Below are 9,090 nucleotides of genomic sequence, written 5' to 3'. Positions count from 1 at the left end.
GTCTGAAACCTAAGGGCAAAAAAAGACATGCAGTTCCATAAAAATTGCAAAGGTAGACATTTCCTACCGAGGTTCCCATGATCTACAAGCAGCATATATCTACAGTTATGACTGATAATATTATGATATTTTTTTTTCACCGTTCTGTTCATCTACAGAAGAAGATCCTGTATCTATTAGGAGCCAATCAGCTAATGAAGGTATATTATGGAATTGTATATGACCATTTGGTAAATAGTGCACATAAGCTGTCCGACTTCATGGCTGCCTTCGCCCTTGTTAAACTTCATCTGGACTTCTGTCGTGCATTTAAAGCATGATTCAGTCTTCAGATATTTTAATGCTGCCTGAAACATTTATATGAAGTACACATATGGACAAAGTGTTTTCTGTTTAGATGAAGGATGCCCTAAATTGTGATTATGGAACATGTCTTAAACCATGCATTAAGCAACAGTTACTCTAATGCTGCCTTGTTTACTAAGAAGTACTTTGGAAATGCTTTCATCCCTTATAATAATCCTTGGTAGGACCCATGAATGGTTGATACAATATGGATTTAATAAATATTTAGCAAAAGAGACTCCAGAAACGGTGCCAGGAACAATTATGTACAATAGAAAGTTTTTAGCCCTGCATTCCATTAAACCTTGGAGAAGTATAACAGTAACATAAGCATGCATTTAATATTATTTAGATTGCTAAACAAAGTTCTGAAAGATAACAAAAGATGGAAATTGAGCAATTATCAAATACCTGGCAAAGCATTTAATGTTATAGATTTGAGCAGTGTGGAGTGGGGTGCCTAGGGCCCACCAGTAGAATTGACTCCATAGTTAGCAATTTTGCATTTTTTTTTTTTCATCACAGGATCCCCAGGGCTATAACTTTTTTATTTTTCCATTGATGTAACCATATGAGGTCTTGTATTTTGCAAAGGCGAGTTGTATTTTTTAATTACACTATTTGGGGGTACATATAATTTATGAACTTTTATTAATGTTTTGGGGAGGAATGGGAAAAAAATAGTAAATCCGCTATAGTTTCAAAGCTTTTTTTTAATAATTTTCCTTGTTTTACAGCATGCACCGTGGAGTATAAATAACATTATAACTTTATTTTACAGGACATTTTGATTGTGGCAATATATATATATATATATATATATATATATATATATATACACAGTGAAGGAAATAAGTATTTGATCCCTTGCTGATTTTGTAAGTTTGCCCACTGTCAAAGACATGAACAGTCCAGAATTTTTAGGGTAGGTTAATTTTACCAGTGAGAGATAGATTATATATATATATATAAAAAAAAAAAAGAAAATCACATAGTCAAAATTATATATATTTATTTGCATTGTGCACAGAGAAATAAGTATTTGATCCCTTTGGCAAACAAGACTTAATACTTGGTGGCAAAACCCTTGTTGGCAAGCACAGCAGTCAGACGTTTTTTGTAGTTGATGATGAGATTTGCACACATGTTAGATGGAATTTTGGCCCACTCCTCTTTGCAGATCATCTGTAAATCATTAAGATTTCGAGGCTGTCGCTTGGCAACTCGGATCTTCAGCTCCCTCCATAAGTTTTCGATGGGATTAAGGTCTGGAGACTGGCTAGACCACTCCATGACCTTAATGTTCTTCTTTTTGAGCCACTCCTTTGTTGCCTTGGCTGTATGTTTCAGGTCATTGTCGTGCTGGAAGACCCAGCCACGAGCCATTTTTAATGTCCTGGTGGAGGGAAGGAGGTTGTCACTCAGGATTTGACGGTACATGGCTCCATCCATTCTCCCATTGATGCGGTGAAGTAGTCCTGTGCCCTTAGCAGAGAAACACCCCCAAAACATAATGTTTCCACCTCCATGCTTGACAGTGGGGACGGTGTTCTTTGGGTCATAGGCAGCATTTCTCTTCCTCCAAACACGGCGAGTTGAGTTAATGCCAAAGAGCTCAATTTTAGTCTCATCTGACCACAGCACCTTCTCCCAATCACTCTCAGAATCATACAGATGTTCATTTGCAAACTTCAGATGGGCCTGTACATGTGCCTTCTTGAGCAGGGGGACCTTGCGGGCACTGCAGGATTTTAATCCATTACGGCGTAATGTGTTACCAATGGTTTTCTTGGTGACTGTGGTCCCAGCTATCTTGAGATCATTAACAAGTTCCCCCCGTGTAGTTTTCGGCTGAGCTCTCACCTTCCTCAGGATCAAGGATACCCCACGAGGTGAGATTTTGCATGGAGCCCCAGATCGATGTCGATTGACAGTCATTTTGTATGTCTTCCATTTTCTTACTATTGCACCATCAATTGTCTCCTTCTCACCCAGCGTCTTACTTATGGTTTTGTAGCCCATTCCAGCCTTGTGCAGGTCTATGATCTTGTCCCTGACATCCTTAGAAAGCTCTTTGGTCTTGCCCATGTTGTAGAGGTTAGAGTCAGACTGATTAATTGAGTCTGTGGACAGGAGTCTTTTATACAGGTGACCATTTAAGACAGCTGTCTTTAATGCAGGCACCAAGTTGATTTGGATCGTGTAACTGGTCTGGAGGAGGCTGAACTCTTAATGGTTGGTAGGGGATCGAATACTTATTTCTCTGTGCACAATGCAAATAAATATATATAATTTTGACTATGTGATTTTCTTTTTTTTTTTTATATAATCTATCTCTCACTGGTAAAATTTACCTAGCCTAAAAATTCTAGACTGTTCATGTCTTTGACAGTGGGCAAACTTACAAAATCAGCAAGGGATCAAATACTTATTTCCTTCACTGTATATATATATATATATATATATATAAAATCCCAAAAAATGAAGAGGCAGCACTCCAAGGAAATTGGTGAAAGAAAGTGGTGTGTTTATTCACCCCAGGCAGGCAACGTTTCGATCCGTCTCTATGGGATCTTTGTCAAGCAATGACCAACAATCTTAACAGGGTATATATAACCCAGTGTGGTAATACAATCAGTGATTCAACCTGAGTTAACAAGTAGGAACAGGTGATCCATTAGTGGTTACTGTGGTTACTACATAACAACCTAAGTGAGTGTGAGGCATCTGCGCAGAGAGCTCTCTGTTATAACAGTGTGTATAGCGGTACAGTGTATACAGTGTTAAGTAAACATTGGTGAAGTGGCAGATTTACAATAAAATGTACAGTACAGGAAAGACGATACTCACCGTTGGACAACAATCAATGAACAGAAACTTACTACATCAGCGTCCCCGGCTCACGTATGCGCATGCGCGCATGTGATGCATAAGGGGAGGAAACGGGCGATGACAGTACGAACGTACTGCGCATGCGCACCGCTTATATGATGTTTTCAGTGTGGCAGGGTAAAAGAGGAAAGAATAGAAGAAAAAGTACCAAGAACGGCAGATAACAGGACCAGGTAAGTAATCGTAACTAGTGCGTAACCAATTTTCAAGACAATGTTACTAACCGCTGCGGTATTACTGCATACTTAGGCAGATTTGCCATTCTGGAGTCTGGGAAAGCTGGATACTTAGGCAGATATGCCATTCAGGGGTCTGGGAAAGCTGGGTGACATTCCCGTTTAAAACTATAACACTTATGTCCTATGAAAATAGCAAAAGGGGGGAACCCTAGGAAGGCCTAATACTTATTAAAAACCAGGACCCAATTGCACAGAACACAACCCGTCGCAGGGTCCCCACGTGATGGGGTCCACTCCTAGGGGAACAAAGGAAAAAGGGATAACTCATTCGTGTACACACAAGTGAGTATCCCAACTTCCAGTGTCTGTATAGGGTGGTAGTGTAGATATTGTGGAGGCACTTCCAATTCAAGAATGCAAAAACACAGAGACATCAAGTGTAATAAGTATGCTTTAATTATTGAGTTACCGTAAACAGAATAATAATGATAATGCAAACTATTTGGTCCTGGTACGGCATATCTGGTGACAAAAAAATGAATACAGTTGCCAGACTGAAAAAAGGGGAACATAATTTGTATGTGTGTCCAACGAGGGTGAGGGTCAAGCAGGGAAAACGAATCCCTAGAAAATAATAGAGAAATATTATTGAATAACAAAATACAATTTGATAAAAGCAATGTAAAGAATGTCAGTACATGTCTAAACCATTAGCGAGCGAAGGTAAGAGAGCACATAAGTGGGATCCAAAGGAGTCCTCAACCTAAACCAGCAGCGCCCACCTTGAAATCAACATTAAGGCCATAGGGTCTAATGGTATTCAGCCTGAATATCCATTCGAGTTCCCGTTTTTTTTAAAAAGCCACTCTGTCACCACCTCGACGTAGGGGTGGGATGTGGTCGATTATCCTGAATTTTAACTGTTTCTCCATATGGTTCATTTCAGCGAAGTGCTTAGAAACAGGCAAGTCTAACCTTTTATTTCTTATGGTGAAACGATGGTTGTTGAGTCGCACCTTTAGTTCTAGGGTGGTATCCCCAATGTACCACAGTCCGCAGGGACATTCCAGTAAGTAAATAACAAATGAGGAGTTACAGGTGAGATAATGCTTGATTTGGGTTGTCTTGTCCGTAATGGGATGTGTAAAGGAGCGTCCTTTAATCATATAGTGGCAATTCACACAGGATAAACAGGGATAGCACCCTGTGTTACTTGCTGTCAGGAAACGTTGTCCTGTTTTTTTGACCTTGGGCTCAAAGGATGCCCTAACAAGTCTGTCTTTGAAATTTTTTGAACGTCTGTAAGAGAATAGTGGTGGAATCTCAAATTCAGGTACATATCTAAGGCTGCTGTGAAGAATAGGCCAATGTCTCCTTATGATGTTAGCAATCTTGTTGCTTTGTTCAGTGTAAGTGGATATAAATGGGACTCTAGTCAATCGTTTAGTCACTGCAGTAGTTGTGTTGTCAGGGAGGAGTGTGTCTCTAGAGATGGTAGTGGTTCTATCCATGTTGGTTTCTACAATGAATTTCGGGTAACCCCTCTTCCTAAACTTATTGCCCATCTCCCTGAGTCTGAGCGTGGCAGTTGAATCATCAGTGACTATCCTTTTCACTCTGAGTAATTGGCTGTAGGGGAGTGAGCGCACCATGCCTCGTGGGTGACTACTATCGAACCTCAAAAGGTTGTTCACATCTGTGGGTTTAACAAATAAGTCAGTAGATAAATGATTGTCAGATATGGAAACCAAGGTGTCAAGGAAGGAAATTGAAGAGGATGAGTGTACTAGTGTGAATTTAACACTTGGGTCTATGGTGTTAAGGAACATGTGAAAGGTAGATAACTCGTCAATGGAGCCTGTCCAAATCAGGAAAATATCATCAATATAGCGCCACCATTGCAATACTTGAGAAAAGTGTGGAGAGGGGTAAATGAATGATTTTTCTAGCATAGCCATGTAAATGTTAGCGTATGTAGGTGCGATATTAGAGCCCATGGCTGTTCCCTGTTGCTGTATATAGAATACATCTTGAAATGTGAAGTAATTGTATCGCAAAATGATGGCCAGAAGAGAGAGAAAAAAACCTCTACATTTTTCTGAGAAGCTACTATTCTGCAGACATTGGTAAATAGCATTGAGGCCCCTCTGGTGTTCAATAGATATATATAGACTGACTACGTTGAATGAAGCTAAAATGGCTCCTGGGGGGACAGTCACCTGTTTAATTTTGTGTAAGAAGTCACTAGTGTCTCTGATATAGGAAGAGGTGTCCGTTGCAAAGGTCCTGAGATTCCTATCCAGAAAGATGGCCACATTAGAGAAAATAGACCCTATACCCGACACTATTGGACGTCCTGCTCGATGTACAAGTGTTTTGTGTATTTTGGGTAAAGTATAAAGAGTGGGAGTCACTGGATGGTCTATAGTTAGAAATGTTTTAGTTGGTTCATCAATTATGCCTTCAGAGATAGCATTATCAATAACTGTCTCAAGTTTCTTGGTGATCTCGAATTTAGGATCTTGGTCAACCTTCTGGTAGATCGTATTATCCTGTAACTGCCTCCTGATTTCCATCACACAATCGTTAGTGTCCTGGACAACTATGGCTCCCCCTTTGTCAGCTGGCTTAATAATAATATCCTTGTTTTGGGTCAGTTCGGATAATGCTGCTAGCTCACTACTAGTCATATTCGGATGTTGTAAACGGAGCCTCTTGCTCTCATCTCTCAAACTCCCTATATCTAGCTAAACTGCTGTGATAAATGTATCTATCGCTGGTGTGCAGGGAAAGGGGACAAAATCACTTTTCAAGAACAGGTCACATTTTTTCAGAGTTATTTCAGTAGGTTTACTCACAATATTACAATCATCTCTATATTGTCCCTCTGCAAAAAAGGTTTTAAGTTTAATAGACCGAAATAATTTATGTAGATCAACCTCAAGGTCAAACCAATTGGCCTTGGTACTTGGGCAAAATGAGAGGCCTTTATTCAAAAGGCTCTCCTGTTCAACTGTCAATGCTTGTGATGCAATATTTACCACTAGACTGGAGGTGGGTTGACATCCTTGGTCCTCAGTGTCGCCTGTCGTGGGGTTGGTGCCCGTTGTGACTTTGGTGGTTTGGATTTCACCGGCATTATGGTGTCTTCTGCCTCCTCTCCTGGTGCGTGGTTTAAACGTGTACCTAGAAAAAGAATTAATAAAGGAAAGTTTTGAGCGGTGGTATACAGAACCAGCAGAAAGGGCGCCAAGTTGGTTAGTACTTGGCTTTGTCTTTCGTTTGGTCCCGTTATCGCGTTGATCCACCCTCCTAGTATCAGCTTGCCAATTGTAGACGTAACCTTTTTCATAGTCCACAAGTGGCAAAGGGATGCTGAAGACTATGAAAAAGGTTATGTCTACAATTGGCAAGCTGATACTAGGAGGGTGGATCAACGCGATAACGGGACCAAACGAAAGACAAAGCCAAGTACTAACCAACTTGGCGCCCTTTCTGCTGGTTCTGTATACCACCGCTCAAAACTTTCCTTTATTAATTCTTTTTCTAGGTACACGTTTAAACCACGCACCAGAAGAGGAGGCAGAAGACACCATAATGCCGGTGAAATCCAAACCACCAAAGTCACAACGGGCACAAACCCCTCGACAGGCGACACTGAGGACCAAGGATGTCAACCCACCTCCAGTCTAGTGGTAAATATTGCATCACAAGCATTGACAGTTGAACAGGAGAGCCTTTTGAATAAAGGCCTCTCATTTTGCCCAAGTACCAAGGCCAATTGGTTTGACCTTGAGGTTGATCTACATAAATTCTTTCGGTCTATTAAACTTAAAACCTTTTTTGCAGAGGGACAATATAGAGATGATTGTAATATTGTGAGTAAACCTACTGAAATAACTCTGAAAAAATGTGACCTGTTCTTGAAAAGTAATTTTGTCCCCTTTCCCTGCCCACCAGCGATAGATACATTTATCACAGCAGTTTAGCTAGATATAGGGAGTTTGAGAGATGAGAGCAAGAGGCTCCGTTTACAACATCCGAATATGACTAGTAGTGAGCTAGCAGCATTATCCGAACTGACCCAAAACAAGGATATTATTATTAAGCCAGCTGACAAAGGGGGAGCCATAGTTGTCCAGGACACTAACGATTATGTGATGGAAATCAGGAGGCAGTTACAGGATAATACGATCTACCAGAAGGTTGATCAAGATCCTAAATTCGAGATCACCAAGAAACTTGAGACAGTTATTGATAATGCTATCTCTGAAGGCATAATTGATGAACCAACTAAAAAATTTGTAACTATAGACCATCCAGTGACTCCCACTCTTTATACTTTACCCAAAATACACAAAACACTTGTACATCCACCAGGACGTCCAATAGTGTTGGGTATAGGGTCTATTTTCTCTAATGTGGCCATCTTTCTGGATAGGAATCTCAGGACCTTTGCAACGGACACCTCTTCCTATATCAGAGACACTAGTGACTTCTTACACAAAATTAAACAGGTGACTGTCCCCCAGGAGCCATTTTAGCTTCATTCGACGTAGTCAGTCTATATACATCTATTGAACACCAGAGGGGCCTCAATGCTATTGACCAATGTCTGCAGAATAGTAGCTTCTCAGAAAAATGTAGAGGTTTTTTTCTCTCTCTCCTGGCCATCATTTTGCGATACAATTACTTCACATTTCAAGATGTATTCTATATACAGCAACAGGGAACAGCCATGTGCTCTAATATCGCAACTACATACGCTAACATTTACATGGCTATGCTAGAAAAATCATTCATTTACCCCTCTCCACACTTCTCTCAAGTATTGCAATGGTGGCGCTATATTGATGATATTTTCCTGATTTGGACAGGCTCCATTGACGAGTTATCTACCTTTCACATGTTCCTTAACACCATAGTCCCAAGTGTAAAATTCACACTAGTACACTCATCCTCTTCAATTTCCTTCCTTGACACCTTGGTTTCCATATCTGACAATCATTTATCTACTGACTTATTTGTTAAACCCACAGATGTGAACAACCTTTTGAGGTTCGATAGTAGTCACCCACGAGGCATGGTGCGCTCACTCCCCTACAGCCAATTACTCAGAGTGAAAAGGATAGTCACTGATGATTCAACTGCCACGCTCAGACTCAGGGAGATGGGCAATAAGTTTAGGCAGAGGGGTTACCCTAAATCCATTATAGAAACCAACATGGATAGAACCACTACCATCTCTAGAGACACACTCCTCCCTGACAACACAACTACTGCAGTGACTAAACGATTGACTAGAGTCCCATTTATATCCACTTACACTGAACAAAGCAACAAGATTGCTAACATCATAAGGAGACATTGGCCTATTCTTCACAGCAGCCTTAGATATGTACCTGAATTTGAGATTCCACCACTATTCTCTTACAGACGTTCAAAAAATTTCAAAGACAGACTTGTTAGGGCATCCTTTGAGCCCAAGGTCAAAAAAACAGGACAACGTTTCCTGACAGCAAGTAACACAGGGTGCTATCCCTGTTTATCCTGTGTGAATTGCCACTATATGATTAAAGGACGCTCCTTTACACATCCCATTACGGACAAGACAACCCAAATCAAGCATTATCTCACCTGTAACTCCTCATTTGTTATTTACTTACTGGAATGT

Source organism: Rhinoderma darwinii, chromosome 4 (genome assembly GCF_050947455.1).
Source record: "Rhinoderma darwinii isolate aRhiDar2 chromosome 4, aRhiDar2.hap1, whole genome shotgun sequence".
Taxonomy (NCBI): Eukaryota; Metazoa; Chordata; class Amphibia; order Anura; family Rhinodermatidae; genus Rhinoderma; species Rhinoderma darwinii.
Note: the sequence above shows the minus strand (reverse complement) of the source record.